The 18,860-nt window shown below is 37.7% G+C and overlaps 2 long non-coding RNA genes across 9 annotated transcripts in view; one reads left to right on the top strand and one right to left on the bottom strand.

Moving 5' to 3' along the window:
- The window catches only part of LOC125975044 (uncharacterized), a 37,669-nt gene extending 20,739 nt beyond the window's left edge, over window positions 1-16,930 (top strand). The window contains exon 3 of the long non-coding RNA XR_007483841.1: window positions 15,976-16,930. This is a non-coding gene — a long non-coding RNA (uncharacterized lncRNA). The remainder of the gene's footprint in view (window positions 1-15,975) is intronic.
- The window catches only part of LOC125975042 (uncharacterized), a 43,145-nt gene that overhangs the window by 14,978 nt on the left and 9,307 nt on the right, over window positions 1-18,860 (bottom strand). For 6 of the 8 annotated variants that reach the window (XR_007483834.2, XR_011087392.1, XR_007483833.2 and 3 more), the window contains one exon: window positions 17,660-17,790. This is a non-coding gene — a long non-coding RNA (uncharacterized lncRNA). Of the gene's footprint in view, window positions 1-16,929; window positions 17,791-18,860 lie in introns of all 8 variants that reach the window. The other 2 variants (XR_011087393.1, XR_011087391.1) reach the window with 2 other exon arrangements.

Raw genomic sequence — 18,860 nt, 5'->3', positions numbered from 1 at the left:
ATAGCAGCCATTTACTGAAGTTAGTAAACCTTCTACAAGAAGCATTTTATGCATGTAGCCCATGAGTTTTTTAGAGGGGCTCAAGTGGGAATGGTGAAGTCAATCCTTCTAGTAAGTTACTTTCCAAATTGGGCACCAAGTATATTCAAGCAAGGGTGGCGGGCATACAATCAGTTACTTCCCTGCCGCAAATTATGGATTCAGTTGTGATCTGAAAAAAGCAGATTTTTTTTTTTTTTTATGCAGTTTAAAATCCTTTTAAACCAGTGATTCGCACCATTTATTGAGCCAAGGCACATATTTCACATAACAAATCACTGCCAGAGCAACACATTTACCAAAAATTTGTGAAGAAAGGATTCATTGGAGTATAATGTCCAACAAAATATTTATATCACTTTATATAATTACTTTAAGGATTAGAGTACTCGACATTCGGAAAGAAAACCACAGAATGCAATGCAATGCTGTTTTCATAAATCTGCCATTTCACCCTACTGGTTGAGGGGACGCAGAGTGAGTGTAAAAAGGAGGTGGGGGAATTATAGGACTCATATGATTGGCAGTTCCCTTGGCTCCCAGGGTTAGAGAGTTCAGAGAAAAGCCGATTATTCCTCTCCCTCAGGTCAAACCTTCATAAATAAACAAGGGGACCGCCTGAGGCACGGTGTTTTAGTATGATTAGCATATCATACAAGCTATCGACAGGACACTTATCATATTACAGCACGGCAAGCCGCAGAGCACACAGAGGTTACATGTACGGGGCAGCTGAGCATACATCTCTGTTCATTAGAAAGGTCCTCGGGGAGAGAATAAATCATATCAGCACGTGGCGATGCCAATGCAAGTGTTTGATTCCAACTCCATAATGGATGTTAACAAGGGCCTTTTCATAAACTGCAGAGGCAGTAAATTGACTTTGTGGCTTGTATACAATAGATTCAATTCAATTTCATTATTATCCTAAGAAATCTCAACTCTTCTATTTCCAGAGGAATCTAATTATTTTCAATATTTCATCACTTTTACGAGCTGTTGAATATGCATATTATTAAACTTATATCTTAACTTCTATTTGGATTTTTGGTTATCTGACAGCTGTAGCATTCCACCTACACTAAAAAAAAAAGGCATGTTGAATTTACAATTTATTTCATCAATTGTTTGCATTAAATAAAAGCATCTGGATCTAAATGCATTTTTATGTAGCGTAACGGTAACCTGATAAACTGACAGAATGGAAATTATTTATTTGTAACATATTTGTAAGTTCAACATGCATTGTTCAGTGTTCAAGCAATTCCACTAAACAGCAAAATGAAATCAAAAAGAAAGCACAGACAGTCAACAGTGGATGATGGAATAAGTCCAAATCTACAATTCCCTTCCATGCTGCATCGTATAACTGCTTGATGAAGCGGCGTTCAACCCAAATCTCTTACACGCTACTCAGATTTCAATTTGGGCGAACTTCTCCCCTTGACTCATCTCACCAAGAACCACAATTAGTAGCTAGCCACTCTGACCAAAAGAGAAGGCGCAAATGACATCCACACCTAAGCCCTCCTAAGCCAGAAGAGCCGGGGCACCGAGCAGCCTCAATGATGCCGCTTGCAGTCAAGCATGACCTCTTTAGGTGGGTCATATGCTGGGAACGGATGGTATGTACTAACGGGTTTCAGCAGTTTATTACCTCCTATGAGCCAGACCTAACCAACTGCGTGAAAATAAAGTATCCGAGATACGCTTCTAGATTGAGGCCTGGATTTTTAGAATCATATCTACCTTAACCTCAAAGCAAGAATCAGACTGGAGGTATTGTCACATGGATGTTTCCAAATGCTGGTTTCCCATTTCCTTTTTTGATGCCACTTCCCAAGTCCCCCACCCCACTTTGGCACCCGCCCCCATATTTCCTCCTCCTGTCGATGCAAATTAGAACTTCACACGTAGTGACAATCTGCTGGGTACGCTGTGATTTTACACGACCAATTAAGGCCCACTTGGCAGTTGTGTGAACAGTTTCATTAGAGGAGATAATATTGCAAAGTGAAATGATAAGCAATCATTATGATTAATGCAGAGACATTACATTGCCCGTTAATGAGGTGTAAATGATCTCATTATTTTTGAAAGAGTACAGATTAGATTAAAGCGGAGTGGACAGCACTCCTCTGTGTTCAGACAAGTTAGTGTTAATTAGGCCCAATCTCCAGGAGCAAATGAGCCGCAACCCTTTGGTAAACAATTAGGCTTCCATTGCCCGGGGCAAGATGGCCAAGGATAGGCAAGCTAATAGATAGATGACTTGAGAGACGGATGTTGAGGGAGTATTAAAATCTAAATCTGTGTCATTGTTACAAATTCTCATCGGGAGTGAGACAAATGATATGCGTGATGATCTTGGGGATTCAATAATTATCGGTTCAAAAACCGGGTAAGTGAAATATGCGTATTTGAGTAATGCCATAACAAACACATACATGATATCATAAGAACAAATTATCTCAATAATCAGCACAGCCAAATAAAAATGTAAAATGAAAATATGTGGAGTCATTTGTGTAAAGATTTTCAGCCTTCTGATGTGCTGTCATAACATGAAAAGGCATACTGGCCATGTGTTAATCGTCTCTATAAAACATAAATAAATATTTATAAATATTTTTATAGTTGTACCAAAATGGCCAATGAAGGCTGAGGGCTAAATTATAATGGACGCTATTCCTTTGCCTTGAAGAAATTGTCCTGAAACCTCACCACATTTAATAAATTGCTGATTGATCTTAAACCGAGCTGGTTATGCATTTGATTTTGCCTGTCTTGCGAGTCTTTTTTTTTTTTTTTTTACCAAGCAAATCGTTTTAATAAACCAAGCAAATTGTGATGTTTTATGGCTTTGAATAGTATTCCTGTATCTAATCTGCAGACACATTGAACTAACATCTGTGGGAAATGTTTGCCTGTGACAACATTGATTTTACCTTGCTCTCGCTTTGTCTAAAAAGATATGTTAAGGTTATTCAAGAAAAAGTGATGCTGTAATCCTTCTGCCATAGGAGTTATGCTTTAGAAGCATAAGGCTCTTATCAGTGATTGATAACGCTTAACTCAAAAACATATAGAAGCATTAGGAATGTCAATATTTTGCTGTCGACTGAAGGTGACCCCTGGCTCCTCTGTTTGCTGTGTGTGCACGGAGGGCTTTGATGGTAAATTTGTAAGGGTGGTTATGTGGGGAGGCTATTATGGATTTGCTATCTAGCCTCAAGTGTTTGCGGCTGATTATGTGATTAAATCAATAATAATTTCTGTTTGGGCTCCTTTGCTCTTCTGCTTCATCTTCCTTTTCCTGTGTAGTTGAGCAGAACGGTGGATGGGAACACATAGACACACATGTACAAAGGCCATTGTATTATTTTATTTATCAAAAAAAAAACTTTATTGAAGGGATTTACTTGAAAATATATACACCAAAATGGCGTTGAAGTATTTTAACAATTTATTTAATTTAAAAAGCAGGATTAAATTGGGCAGAACAACCATCACAGATATCGTAGTAGTTGTGGATAATTGATTCTGTACATTCCCTGCAACTGACTGGCGACCAGTCCAAGTTGTATTCCACCTTTTGCCCAAAGTCAGCCGGGATAGGCTCAGCACACTGGTGAGTGTGATGAGGATAAATAGAAGAAAAAAAAAAGATGGATCAATGGATAACAAGCAATAAATGTGCAAAACTCCAAGATTACCACACCTTATTGTGTTATCTTAATGTCTTTTTTATTTATTTCAGTGTCTTTATGTACCCTTCGTACTTGGTTTGGTGCCAAAGCATGCCAGGCATTGAATTCCACATACTTGCCTCTCCTGCTCTGCCAACTTGGATGTTATGTCTAGACTGCAGGAAATGCAACATTACATTTGTTTACAACCAACAGGAACTAGAACCAGAAGCTGTTACGAGATTAAAGAGTGCTACCCAGAGAGAAAATGTGTGTGGCTCAAACCCATGGCTTTGTTAACAATCCAGCCATTAAAGGAGAGGGAAAATGGAGAAATGGAGCAGAACTGCTGTTGCTATCTGTGAGATGAACAGTTTATGCTCAACAGTGAATTTTCATCTAAGAGTGATGAATGAAAGTCAAAAGTTGTGGGGTTTTTTTGTGTTTTTGCCTTCTCTCTATTCACGGTGGCTGTAATTTCACCATGTGACGATAACATACACTTAGTTTGTCTGCGGGCGTGTGTGTTGAGTGATTGTGTGTGGCTGCGTTAACTCAGAATCCCTCTGCAGCCTCTTAAATCTATACCCAATAAAAATCAGTGCTGGCTTGAAAAACAAAACTCAGGGAAACATCTGTAAAACATTGATTTTGCAGATTGCAAACCAGCTGCATGGCTAATGAGAAAAGAAATCATTTTTGATTAATTAACCCAAAAATTGGAGAATCTAAGATGCCACAGGGGAGATGACAAGTGCTGCGGGCTTGATCACACAGGAGGAGGAGGACACGCTGCTGGAGCAAAGGAGCTGCCGCCTACCAGCTTGCACAAGCAGAAAAGGAGAGGCAAGGGGAATGCTGCTACAAGAAGCATGGCTTCTATTAGAGATCAAAAAGGGGTTAAATATTTTCCACTCAGTGACAGAAGCATGTTGACCCATGGAATGTTAGTGAAACACTGAAGATTACAATCTTTCAATTGTAGTCTGTTTGTGTTTTACAAAATGCAGCCTGGTTGGTGTGACCAGACTGCAACATAAGGTTAAAAGCATTGAAAGTAAAACCCACATACTTTTATGTTAGATAAATATTTTTGCCGATAAGTGTCTAAATTTTTCCTAGTTACACTACAAAACAGTAATTTGTTATCCATGATAATTTCTGGAAATTGAAATCAGGAATTTATATAATAGAACATTTTGGCTTGTCTTCTCAGGGATCACAACAGGTACTCGCACGGTTTTTACACCAGATGCCCTTACTGACGGAATTCACCTTTTTTAACCATTATCATTTTATTTTTTTTGTTCATTTTTTTTTTAATTAAATCCAGACTTGGAAATTCAGGTATTGGCAGAAAAACAGCAGCATTAACCCCTACACCACCAATGCTACCGTATGATATAAATTCTATGAATTGTACTTGAATTATACTTGTTCCTCTTTGTGAGATGTCTACAGTTGTAGTTAGTTAGTTAGTTAGTTAGTTAGTTAGTTAGTTAGTTAGTTAGTTAGTTAGTTAGTTAGTTAGTTAGTTAGTTAGGTAGTTAGGTAGTTAGGTGATTTGGCTTGTTACATTGTCACCATTCATCACACTTTCATTTCATGCACTGTTAACACATGACTTGCCGAAATGGGAAACGGAATGAAGCAATTCTGCTTATCTAGTCCTGCCTCGATTTCAGGAATTTACATCAATGAGCTCAATAATTATACTTCTATGTGTTACTTTTGCTACCACCAAAAACAAGAGTGACATTCTGTTGTATACAACAAGAACATGGCGGTTGGTAGTTATTATTATTTTTTGTCCAAATGATCAGGATTTTTGAGAGTTCATGAGAGTCTTTATCATATTTTCAGTGTTCTTTTCTCCATTTTTGTCCTTTTGATCATTTTTAATCAAAGATTCTGATATTGCTATGAAGCCTTTTTATCCAGGGCATCAGCCCTGCTTGGAACTTTAGATATAAAATAAGCAGATGAAAGCAGTTGAAAATGGTTAAATGCACATTTGGACGAGGATCAAAACTTATCACCAAGTACACTGCAAAAACTCATGGAAAGGCACACACACACGCACACACGCACGCGCACTAACACTGGAAGGAGCTGGAGTGCACTCAACACAACTATCTCACAAGGCTATTAAATTATTCTTTTTCCATGTATTGTTGTTTTAAAATCCAATAGAGGCCATGCTTGGAATGGAATTATAGTATTTATATATCTAAAGTCCATTGGAAATTTGTACCAATTCTCTGAACACTGTTTTTCTCATCTTGCATTGCCATCTTATTTATTCTATGGTGGAAACAACCTCCTGCCAGCTGATGGTTGAACAGCAGATGATTGTCAATAAAGCAAGATTGCCTGATTTAGTACAATCAAACTTTTTCCCAGAATGCAATGTGACTACTGTGTCACACTATTATAAATCTGCTGCGACTGATCAATTAATAAATAGGAAAGCAATTATCAGCAGTTACTTGAATAAGTTCAGGTAGTTATGAGCGTGAATGGTTGTCAATCTATATGTGCCCTGCGATTAGCTAGCGACTGGTTCAGGGTGCACCCCGCCTAGGGCTTATGGACTCCTGGGAAAGGCCCCAGCATGCCCTTGACCCTCATGAGGAAAAGCAGTACGGAAGATGACGGACTGAATAGTTATACTGACAGCCACCATGAAATTTGACGGCACAAGAATATATATATATATATTTTTATATAGTATCTATGTATGTATTTCTTCTTCAGCCAGAAATCAATTTGTTCATTATTACAACGGACTTTTCAAATTAGCAACGTAATGCTGAATCACCAACAATGTGCAGAAGTTTGATACATGTAAGTGAGCCATTTCATTGCTTTTGTGCCACATGTGAAATTCTTTACACTGACAGACTTAGATGTTTTCTTCCTTAAGCATTCACTGGACACAAACACACATAAAGTTTACTGTCAGAGACTAGAGCATCTGCTTTTGCTTCTCTCATAAACTGTTACCTTTCAGAGGATCTGACCATGATCTACGCACAAATATATTAAACGTCATAAATCAGCTTCATAAAGGATGTCTGGGAGATTCAGTGTCTTTTTGAAAAATAAAACAGCAGTGAGAAACTTAAATCCTTGTGATTAATGTGTGCCTGAACCCTCACATAGCCATGGTAACCAGGGCAGTTTGCCATGCCATTTCGAGGATCCAAGCACTGACACAAACGTACCAGTATTTAAGTCTAGCACTGTCTTTGTTTCAGTTTGAAAAGAAAAAAAAATAAGGCCTCAACATGCAAGACATAATTATCAATGTTCAGAAGAACATAATTCAAGAAAACATCTTATGTATGACTTAAACTGAATTCAACCTTAATTATTATGTGTAACTCATCCATAACAGTTTTATACAAACATGCAATTGTTGACACGTACACAATCAGAAGTATAATTTTGACATGCATAAGGATGCTTTTTTAAATTTATTTTATTTACTTCTATTACTAACGTATTTTCCGGACTATAAATCGCTCCGGAGTACAAGTCGCACCAGCCATTAAATGCATAATAAAGAAGGAAAAGACATATATAAGTCGCACTGAAGTGTAAGTCACATTTTTGGAGGAAATGTATTTGATAAAATCCAACACCATGAACAGACGTCATTTTGAAAGGCAATTTAAAATAAAAAGGCAACAACAGGCTGATGAAGCAGTTTTTTTGATTCACAAAATTTTAATGACTACAGTGCAGCACCATATTTTATGTAATTTTTCATCTATAAAGAAAAGTTGGTAGCATTGTGGTTCTTATGATTAATAACAAATGTTTTATTGTGATAGTTGCTGATATATTTGTTAATGATTCAAAGAATATTCTGTGTAATTTGAATTGAGTATTTAGAGTAACAAAAAAAACCTCTACAGTATGTCTAATCATTTTTAAGGCATTTTTAGATAAAATAAAGAACTTGCAAAAGAAAATTACTGAGTAGCAAAAGAAACATAGTAAAGTTACAAGAATAGTGAGCAACTTTGATACTATGGAAAGCTGTAATAAGTGGTCCGTAGTTGATGCATCAAATCAATCAGCAGCCTGATTGCCGCCTTTAATTGACTTTGCCAATAACACTCACAAAAAAGACAGATTGATAAAGGCTGTGTTCAATCTTTCCAGCAAAGAAGGAGAGACACTAGAATGCAACTAATGGGTAAATCTAAAGATTAGTTTTGTGTGTGTCGTGAGAGCAAGTGGTTTCCTTTTATGAGGCTTCAAAAACCCCTTCAAGCATTTTAATACAAAGACACACTTAAAATGGTCTCACGGGATTGTGCCTAAAAAGCACCTCACTTTAAAAGACTTTCATGTGATAAATTTTCTCGTGACAATGAATATGATTTTTTTATTAACTTTTTACTTAGGCTTGTTGTGATAAGTATTAAAGAAAAATCTGAAATAATAATGAAAGTCACTAAATTAGTAGTAAAGCAGAAATATCATAATTATTGTCACAAATGGAAATCTAGAATTCTGTGTTGGCCGTCAGATTTCCGAGGTGCACCTATAATCTTAAAATTTTGAGTCACACGTATTTTCATCCAAACTTTGCAGCTACATAAAGCCAGTCTTTGCTTTTTGGGAATAAATCTAAATCAGAGACAAAGGTACGGGTATTCTTAAAAACAAACCCAAAACGTACATTTTCTTCTTAGCTTTAAAGAGTTAACTATTTCCTGTTTCCATAAAAGACAAAAGGTATTGACTGCATGCCACAAAGCTCAATTAAAGGAACAGTGGAGAGGTGAGCATTGATTTAGAAGACAGTATTTCAAACAGCACCCAAGAGTACAGAGTCGAGCTCTCACACTGATGACACTAATTCTTTAGGGAAATTCATGTTAGTTGGTGTCTAGACGTTTTATTACTGAGCCGAAGCACCAAAGAATGTCTTCTCTTTCAAAGACTGTGCAGAATCTTAAAGGCCTGCCGATGCCCAAATGTCATCTACCAGTCGCAGAATTAGATAGTTGATTACGTTTATTAAATTGATTTATTGATTGATTACTAACTATCATAGTTACTAATTTATATCATGTTCACTAGTGCTCAAAGACTCATCCTCGGGCCTTTTTACTTTTTCCACAACATTTTATTTAGCGAGAGACAGCTGTAAATTATGAATAGATTAAGCAGCATACGTTGAGAATATAATTTAAAAACTAAAAAAACATTGACGACCGGAGCCTAATTTCAGGCCTAATTGAGTTTACAGCGTTTTAAAGACGATATACAAATTTTCCCTAAGTTTTGTCCATCCATTTTCTATACCGCTTGTCCCCACATGGAGCCTATCCTAGCAGTCATCGAACAGTAGGTGGGGGACACCCTGAACCGGTTGGCAGCTAATCACAGAGACGAACAACCATCCGCACTCACACTCACACCTAGGGGCAATTTGGAGTGCTCAATCGGCCTACCAAGCATGTTTTTGGGATGTGGGAGGAAACCGGAGTGCCCGGAGAAAACCCACGCAGGCACGGGGAGAACAAGCAAACTCCACACTTCAATCTGGTATACTCAATATTTACATTAACAAAGGACTGATTTTGAAAGTTGATTAATCACCCACTTGGACAGTATGACTTCAAATAATAGAAAAGGTTTTGTAAACAAAGAGACTGACTGCATTTGTAATCATTTATCTGAGATAACAGAAGAGATGTGTGTCACACTTGAGTTGATTAGCAAGGGCTCTTGTGAGTGTTTCATGTTTTAGCAGAAAATTATAGCTTTTTCAACAATTCCTCAGTCGGAATCCCATTTGGAAGTGGATTTATTTGAAAATCACAATCATTGTGTTCATTCTCTATTTTAATGGGCACCCCTGCTGGTCTGATGAAGGCACTTGTCTATTCATAAATGTATCACTGCTGGGGAATCATCAACTTTTCGTTTGTGGTGCAAAATGGCATATTGGCGTGACGACATTCAACGCTTGTTTTTAAGGCATATACATGCATCCATATCACTGAAACAACATTAAACCTTTTTCACTGCTAGCTTTTTGTGTTGATCTTAGTGGAAAGATTTAGGTTAAGACAAAATAATAGACGCTAAATTCCTAAAAATAATGACCATAAGAAAAACAAAAACGTTTGATACCACGGTCATTGTTTGTTATACTAAGTTGATACAGTTTACTGAAAATATGCACCAGTTCTAATCTGTCAATTTAATAACACATAAACCTAAAAGAATACAATACCTGAGGTTATATGTCGTATGTATGTACATGATACTTGCACTTATGGTTGTAGAAGCAGAAGAGACGGACAGTTTGCACATATGGTGGCCGCCTTAGGTCAACATCAACATAAAAAAAATAAAAATTAAAATAAAAGCGATTCCTTCGCCTGAGAATTCAGACAGAGATAAAGGGGCACATGAAAGTGTTTAAGTAGGCAGAAGCTGTAAAGGAGGAGAAAGCAGAGTCACTATTCACCACTTGGGCAATCCTTTCTGCCTTGTTAAACTTTATTAAATTCTGCCGTTTCTCTCCTTTTTGTTTGTATCCTTTTGTCAGCTTGTTGTCATGCGTAACACATACGTACTTTCTTTCTTTTTCTTTTAAAGAGGTGTGGTTGGAGGCACTCAAGCGGAAAGAATGTGTGGGTAATCATATAACAGTGAACCAATTTGAATCCAACTGAATTTTTTTAAAGAGGACAGGATTATTTACAGAATGGCTTATCTCGATGAGCAATGAATGTTGTCTTCTTATTACAAGTCTAAATCACACGTTGCACATTTGTTGAATGCACTCTTTATATAAATTTCTCAAAAACCCAAGATGTACAATAATGACTTTTTTTTTAAATTCCATATCATGTAAAAATAAGGTTGGTAGACATCAGTAAAATTTGTTGACTGACAAACAAAATATGAAAAGAAAAGAGAAAAGCTTTTACAAATGGGCGTGAATATGAATTATTCCAATTTATTTTGATTGCTGTCTAGAGCCAGAGGTTGTAGCACTGTAATTAGGTTGCGCTCACACTGGGCAATCGGTGCCGTGCTTGACTTGTCATAAAATTACTGTAATATATTTGCTAATCCCGCTGTTTTTATGATACCCACCACTTGTGCAACAATATAAATAAATAGAAAGACAAAATAAATCATGATGAATTTTTCCATGGATAGACGAATGTTCATGCTATTCCAGGTTATGCAGTCAGTATTTGGTCGCCAGAAGGCTCCGAATAGTCAAAATACTCAGACTTCGAGGTGTCGGGTTTTTTGTATTGTGTACCTATTTTATTTGATTTTTGTGCACTTTGGCCTTGAAGAAGTATAACTGCGATCGGTCATTCATCACAGCTGTTCTAAAGGTAGCCTAATGGATATGAAAGTGCAATCAATTGGTCAGGAAAGGGAGATTAGAGAGGGATGAGTCACCTTATTCCTCCTTCTTGACAACCATGGCATGCCTTGCAGCCTCTCTAGAAAGGTCGCTGATTGATGCCTATCTTTCAGCAGTTCAGCTCTAATCTGACATTGCATGTGATTTGTTACATCTGCAAAAAGATGAATTGCTCCTCAGTCATGCAATGCTTCTCTCACCTGTGCAGCAGAGTATGTGAGAACCAAAAAAAGTTGCTATTAGCTATTGATGACACTGAAACATCAAGTGAGAATGAGACTAAAGGTAGGAAAAGGCATCTGCATAGAGCAAACAGGGGCAGCCCTATTTTCATATGCACTTGGCATAAAAACAAATGGCACATCTTCATTTTTATTTGAGGCAAGTCTAGTTAAGTGTGTTTGGGAATTTGGCCTCGCTTAGAGGGAATGAAGGGAGGCGCATAGATCAGCATGGCATCAGGTTGGATGTGTTCAGTCCCACAATGATGCAAATGTTCATTTTTAACTACGCCTGTCTGCAAAAATGTAAATGAAAGAAAACTATCCATGCGCACAGTCAAACCCCGCTTTAAGCTAGTCTTGAGCTGGGCGTGAAAATAGGGCCAACAGTGTAATGGGACAAGAAGTTCTGTCTCTCGCTCTCTCTCTGTGTCTTTGTCACTTTCTCTCTCTCCTGGTGACGTACAAACAAACAAACAAACTGAAGGTCGGCCTTTGTTCTAAGAAGCTGTCTAATCTATTTTCACTTAATTAGCAAAATTTGAGAGATTTTAACAGTGCTAATGGAAAACAACTTACAGGTGATAATTAAAAACAAAAAAATATATAATTGTGTCACTTTTAGTCAATTCATATTGATACAGTGTTCATCTTCAGAACCTTGGCATTTTCAAAGCCATGTTGTAGATATGTATTGTGCTCCACAGTCCATGCTGTGAGTTACTGGTTGTGGCATGTTTTTGAAGTACGAGAGCTCGGTAGCATAAACATTTTCCTCTCTGGCTGATGGCTTTTCCCCACTCAAGGCTACAAAATTTATGCAGACAGTGATTAACCACTGCTTTACAGGATACACAAACCTGCCATGTGTTCCCTTGAGGTGGCAAATACATTCATTTCCTCTTTGATTGTGACTGTTAAAAGCACCAAGCTGCTCTCCAAAACGGTTTCATGTCATATAATCCACTGAGCATTTGATAGATCGCAGGTGGTTGTCTTTGCAACATCAGTGGAAAACTTATCACAATTATCATGATCCCATTTTACTGCCATATTTGTTTACAATTAAGAAATTGTGGCAAGCTGCATTTTCTTCAATCCGCAGCACTCAGTCAAGAGTGCGAAAGTAGAATTATTGTAAAACTGAAAAGACAATCTCTGTCCTGCTGGGAGCATGTTACTACTTGTGCACCATGGAATGTTATAATAAAACACTGTATAATACTATACATACAAAGAGACATACAAAGTCCATACAAAGATACAGGCGTGGTAAGATGATATGAAAATAAAGTCTCTTACATAAACTGGTCTTTTGGTGGTTTTATTCAATTTCCATTGTTAATCAGTGTGAATTTTATTGTTATTATTATTTTAATTTTGATATGTCCACTGGTGTCCCAGAACACATTGTTCACCCTTAGATGTTCTATTTTACTGTATGGGCCCACTGGGACATATTTACTGGGAATGTGGCTTATTGAGACATGCATAAACATTGTGCAATTCTTTTTATTCTCAACTAAAAGAACAAATGCTACAATAATAAACACAGTTTTCTTCTTGTATGATGTATTGAACCCAGTGGCTGATGAACTCAGCTTCAGGTTATGCCCCCTTAACAACATCAAAGCCTCTCTTGTGCAGCCAGTGTGTGGTCCGCCTCAGCAGGAAACAAATTAGCTTTCTTGACCTTGGCCCAAGTCCTCCTTCCACCCTTCAACAACCCCCTACTCCCCCCCACCCCCTTCTTCTCTGGCCTTCATCCGGCCACTTTAAGGGTCAACTGAATGACAAGTCACCTCTGTTCTCGTCCACAGTGGGGATATATTCAAAAAAGAGAACACATATAGGCCTGATGTCCATTATGGGAATACAACTTTATGAGATCTATTCAGATTTGACGTCAACTGGAAGTGGTGAGAATGAATACCAGTCATATAATTGTCTTATAATGGCAAAGGGGGAAAACAGTAATTGTGGGAACTGAAAATACAACAAGTGGGAAGAGATGTTTATCATTTTAGAGGAAAACAAGCTAAGGAGAAATTGCTAAACTCCTGAAAGAAGACAGCTAGATTAGATGGGAAGTATTTTGTAACCTCAGTCCGAAAATAAAGATTGCTGTCACACACACACATACACACACACATTCCCGCAAACACATGCACTCTTTAAACAAACTTCATGTTGAGGAGTTTTGTCTCCGGTTCCATATCACACACATTAGTACTGCTTTAAATGGCGTGTGGGCGTTTTTCCTCACAATAATAGCAGTAGATTTTAGAAAGTGCTATTTTTGTTGTCATAGTCTGAGTGGTCTCATCTATGTCCAAAACCAGTGATCCTCAGCTATTGTGGGGAACAGAATTTTTTTTTTTCAATTACTTATTTTGGTATATTGTATAAACCCAACAGCAAAATGTAATTCTCCCAGAGGATGTGAAAGCACGTTTGTGCGCATAAGTCTTAAACCTGGGAGCTAAACAAAGATTGTTTGTTGTCGAGTGGGAAGTACCTGCACTTTATTAACAGCCATACTGATCTCTGAGGGCTCTTGTGGTGCGCTTCCTCCAACAAATACATCATAATGTGAGCCATACAGCATCAATAACGCTGCTAAGGGCTTTTATGTCTTCATGCTGGATACTGCACTTATTGAGTGCAGCGTGAAGTAAACACGTCTTCAACATGTTTCTTTCGCTCAATAAAACTTTACAACAGAAACTCAAACAAAATGATGATAAAACTAATATTGAACATGACAACTCCTTGATAACTGAGACCACATTAAAGGTTTAGAATGTCTCTGTAATAGCACAAGTAACACAAACCTGTGGCTCTTGTTTTCTTTAAACCTATGCCAGGGATTATTTATTTTACGGAATAATTCAGCCACTCTTCTGGGAATGGTTGACAAAACATACATACAGTAAAATGACTCAGGGGCATGGCTTTGGTAGTGTACCAAATTGACCATAACCTTATGACTAAACGCTAGCTTAAGCCAAGGCAATTTCCTCTCCTTTTCCTGCAGGCAACCATGTAAAAATGATTATAGCATGAGCTTTGAGTAAGGTTAAAAAAAAAATATATGGCTTCCTGACAGCTACTCCATAACATTGTAGTTTTTTTTTTCTATTACACTTGGACTGCCGTTTGAATTTGACCATTTATTTTATTCACACCCATATACAGTATACTGAATGCCCAAGTCAAGTCATGACAGTCCATATTGTTAGACCTAGAGTACATCACATCCATGCCTGTGGATTTGCTTCATTTTGATTTTTCATTGAATGTTTTTTTGCATCCATCAATTGATGCTTTTTCTATTCTATTGTAATGTTTTGTGAATGTATACAGATCCACAGAGGAATTGGAGCCGAAACGTACATTAACTCCCCCATTCACACAAATTAGCCTTTGATTAACCTAATGCTTTTTTTTTTTAATGTATCCAGAAAAAACCTACAAGCAAACACCAAATAGAAAAGTCTTGTCACGACTCGTCCCCGATCGTGTCATAGTTTTGTTCGTGTGTCTGTGTGCTCGCCCCTCCCCTCCTGTGTGCCAATGATCAGTGTGATTATTCCCACCTGCCTCTCGTTACCTGTCATGTATATAAGTCCTGTCTGCCCCTCACGCCCTGGTCGGATCATTGGTTGTGGTTATTCGGTGTTGGATTTATGTTGTGTGTTCATGTCATGATGTCTTTTTGGTTCCTGTTCCTGTCATTGGTAATGTCACCCTGTCTTTTTGTTTCACGTCTTTTTGGTCAGTCTTGTTGTTAGGTTTTGTTAAGTCATGTCAGTTGCCGAGTCTGTTAGTTTGCCTTTTTTGAGTTCATCAATGAACCCTGGTTCAAGCTGCACTTGGTCGTCCTGCTCCATGCTCCACCCTACCGTGACAAGTCTGCTCAGAGATTTGGAACCCACATTTCACTGGGAGGCTAGCTTGCTGGTCACTTTCCACATGCTCTATTCTCTTTTCTTAGATTTGATCTCATTTCCTTGATAATTTGGACAATTTGTAGTGTGTTGACTTCCTTTTCAAAGAGCTGTTAGAACCAGTAAGTTGTATGTCTTTTTTAGATATTGCTTCCCAGTTATCCTTCTCATGAAAATTAACCAAAAATTTAAGAGGTGGGAATTGGAGTTGGAATTAGGTGGGGATGGACATCTATTTTGTGGACAAAAAACAGGCTGAGGAAGTTCAAAGGAGGACGAATGGAAGTGTTTTTTCATCCGTCCGTGTAATCGTCCCAATCCGGGCCAAGTGCCGACCAACCTCTCAGTTCGTTCAACGGACCATTTCGGCCCACTAACACAGAAGTCTGCCACAGATTAGGGGTTTCTGTTTCCATCAAATAAGGCATGGCAAAAAATGGATGCCGTTTGCCCCAGAGAGAATGTCTCCTCAGCTTTAGAATGCTGCTGATGGCCACCGAATGATATTCTGTATGACACCTCAATAACTCACTTGGATTTGATTCTACCCTTAGCTACAATGCAGTGTGAACATGGTTCAAGTAAGTCATTTTAAACATACAACCTTTTGGTGTTTTTGTGGGTATTGTGACAGCTTATGTGACGTGTCTATGCAGAGTGTGCATGAGCGTGAAGAAGCAGTCTGGAGGAGGAAGCAACAAGAGTTACTGATTCGAGTGTAAGAAGCAAGAGGAAAAAGAGTGCCAAATGAACCAGGAATGCAGCATGACCCGTCTCCCAGTGATGTGTGTGTTGTTGGGCCACTGGACTTCCCCTGTTGACGATATGCGACACCCGCAATCCAGTCGACAACCCCGGCCTTAGAGAAACGTCACCCCTGCGTCCCCCAACTATGATTAGGCAGCATGAAGGAATCGATAAATAAGTGAATGTGAGGCTTTGTAAAGGTGTTTGGCAGCCATCGTACCACAATTATTTTACCACAATTATTTATGAAGAAGGATAGACAAACAAGCACGAAAAGGTGCCCAGGTCCAGGAAGAAAAACAGAGGATGAACCAGCAAAATTTTGTTACTAAGTGCTCTACTTTGATATTTACCACGTGTATAATAAATATTTCAATACAAAATTAAACTTTATTTAACTGCTGCAATGTAAGGACCATAAAAAAATATATAATACATATTGACAACAATACTAACCTTGTATGGCAAAAATAAGTTTGTTTTAGCTCAAAGTGTGTGCGTGTGCATGGGTTTGCTTGTAAATGTGCAGAGCTGAAAAGATGAGGTCACATGGTCAAGGAGATTCCAAATCCCAGACAGTAGGAAGTGAAAGTGCGAGCCCAGCCACACGACTACAACTCTTTTCATTTACTTTCTTCATGGAAAATGACAATTATCCGCATTGATACAGTTTAAATTGGGCATGTAATTATTTAATTTTGTTGTCTTTAATTTTATTTTAAAGAGAGTGAGAGTGGGAATTAAAAAGAAATACCTCGGGTGAGGCGATTTTGAGTACCTGTATTTTTGCTTCATATCTGACGAAGAAAAATCCATATAAAACAAAAGCTAGCTATTGAAGAAGAGCATCAAAACAGCCTCACCCTGAAATAGTTGCTCTCACGATCATTGTATCATCTTGGCTATTAAATTTCAATTTGTCGATGGAAGAGATATTTTTTCAAAGTGTCTCTCATCTGTCTTCCCTCTTCTACATACAAAAACACAAGTTACAACGATGACCTGAAATTCTGTTGCACAAAAAAAGAATGACAAAAAACTGTTACGGAATACATACAACAACAATTTGTCTTTACACACATTATCAAAAAGCAATGAGACAAAACCATTGTACCATTTCATTACATTTTTGATTGAGTTTCCTGGGGGTAAAGCTAATAATTAATTTGGCTGAGGGTAACACATACAATAGGGGAACTCGTCCTCAACAAGCACATCCCAAAATGTTGAAATTGTACTTTTACCATCAATCTTGAAAAAGCGATTAAATTTATTCCGTTAGTAACTCTTGTAAAATATATGGTGGCACAGAGAATGTGATTAATTAATCACAAACTCAAAGCAAACCAGATTGCAAGCCTTATTATAAAAAAAATATATATATCTTAGTGTCTGATTTCATTGGTTAGTTACCATGTCTTTCTCCCACAAGCTGAAATAAAAAACTGGCTGGCATTCTTTGAGCAATTTGGAAATTCATAAATCTGTCTATCAAGTAACCATTATAAACTAAAACGACTGAAACAGTGGTTACGCAATTAAATGTATTTCTTTGTACTCCTGCTGCTGCATAACAAAAGTAACTTGTAATACCTCTCTCCTTTAGTTTTGTGTGTGCTATGGTGGTTTTCCTGTCTCCTCCTCTTCAGCCATGCCTCTCTTCCATTGTTAGTCACCTTGTTTATTGGCTGCAGCAGCTGCGGCGTACTGGACATCATCTGAAACTGCAAACGACAGGATGCAATAAGCTGGAGAATAGGAGCGATCTGGGGGAAGTTCTCCATTCACCAAAGCTCCCTAACTCTCTGTCTTCTTATCCTGAGAAGAAAATAATAATAAAAAAATCAATACGGGCTCACAGGGCTTGATAAGTGGAGCGCAGAGAGAGCTACAATTCCCCATATAGTAAATTTAAGAAACCCCCAAAAAATTCCAGGCACTGAAAAAAAGTCAAAAGTCATCCTCTACAAATTAACAGGATTTTTATTTTTTTAAATCATATATATATATATATATATATATATATATATATATATATATATATATACATACATACATACATACATACATACATACATACATACATACATACATATACATGTACTATGTATACACGGATACAAAGAAATATATATGCATAAATGGACTTACATAGGAGGGCTAAAGAAAATCTATAAATACCCAAACCGATATCACAATCTTAACTCTTGCCTTTCTATAGAATTTACATAATTTTACTCCTTTGAGTAATTCTTTGTCACTGGTTTTCACAAATGTTATACACCTTCTTCCCCGAAGTTTCTTGTCGACTATATTCTTGCTGAGGACTTCACCTATTGCGTGCCCAACCTCACACACACTAATTCAATTACAGTAATGCCAGCAACAGCTGACCCACTCAGCCAACACACCCCATGCAAGACCCACATCGGGCCTCTTGGCACCTCGTAACCCAAGGGATTAAATGAGTCTGTAAAAATACCAAAACTTTGTCTAGTCCACCCCTATCCAGATTTACCCTATGACAGACTGGCACTGAGCACAAAAATAGAGCCAAAGCCAGTACACCACTGATTAAATGATGTACCTCTAAAGTAGGTGGTCATGCTAAAGACTTTGCGTGATTCAACCTTCTGCATGGAAAGACACTGTGCTACTTAGAGTAATGCAAATGAGTTTAAGATGAAATTGTGTTGATTCAGTAAATGCTGCCCCATATAATGTATACTGTGTGTCACTCTATTATTTGAAAACTGATGATGCAAAAAACAAAAAAGGAAAATCAACCAGGAAC

The sequence above is a fragment of the Syngnathus scovelli genome, chromosome 9 (assembly GCF_024217435.2).
Source record: "Syngnathus scovelli strain Florida chromosome 9, RoL_Ssco_1.2, whole genome shotgun sequence".
NCBI classification, from domain to species: domain Eukaryota; kingdom Metazoa; phylum Chordata; class Actinopteri; order Syngnathiformes; family Syngnathidae; genus Syngnathus; species Syngnathus scovelli.
This window is presented reverse-complemented; position numbering and strand designations above follow the sequence as displayed.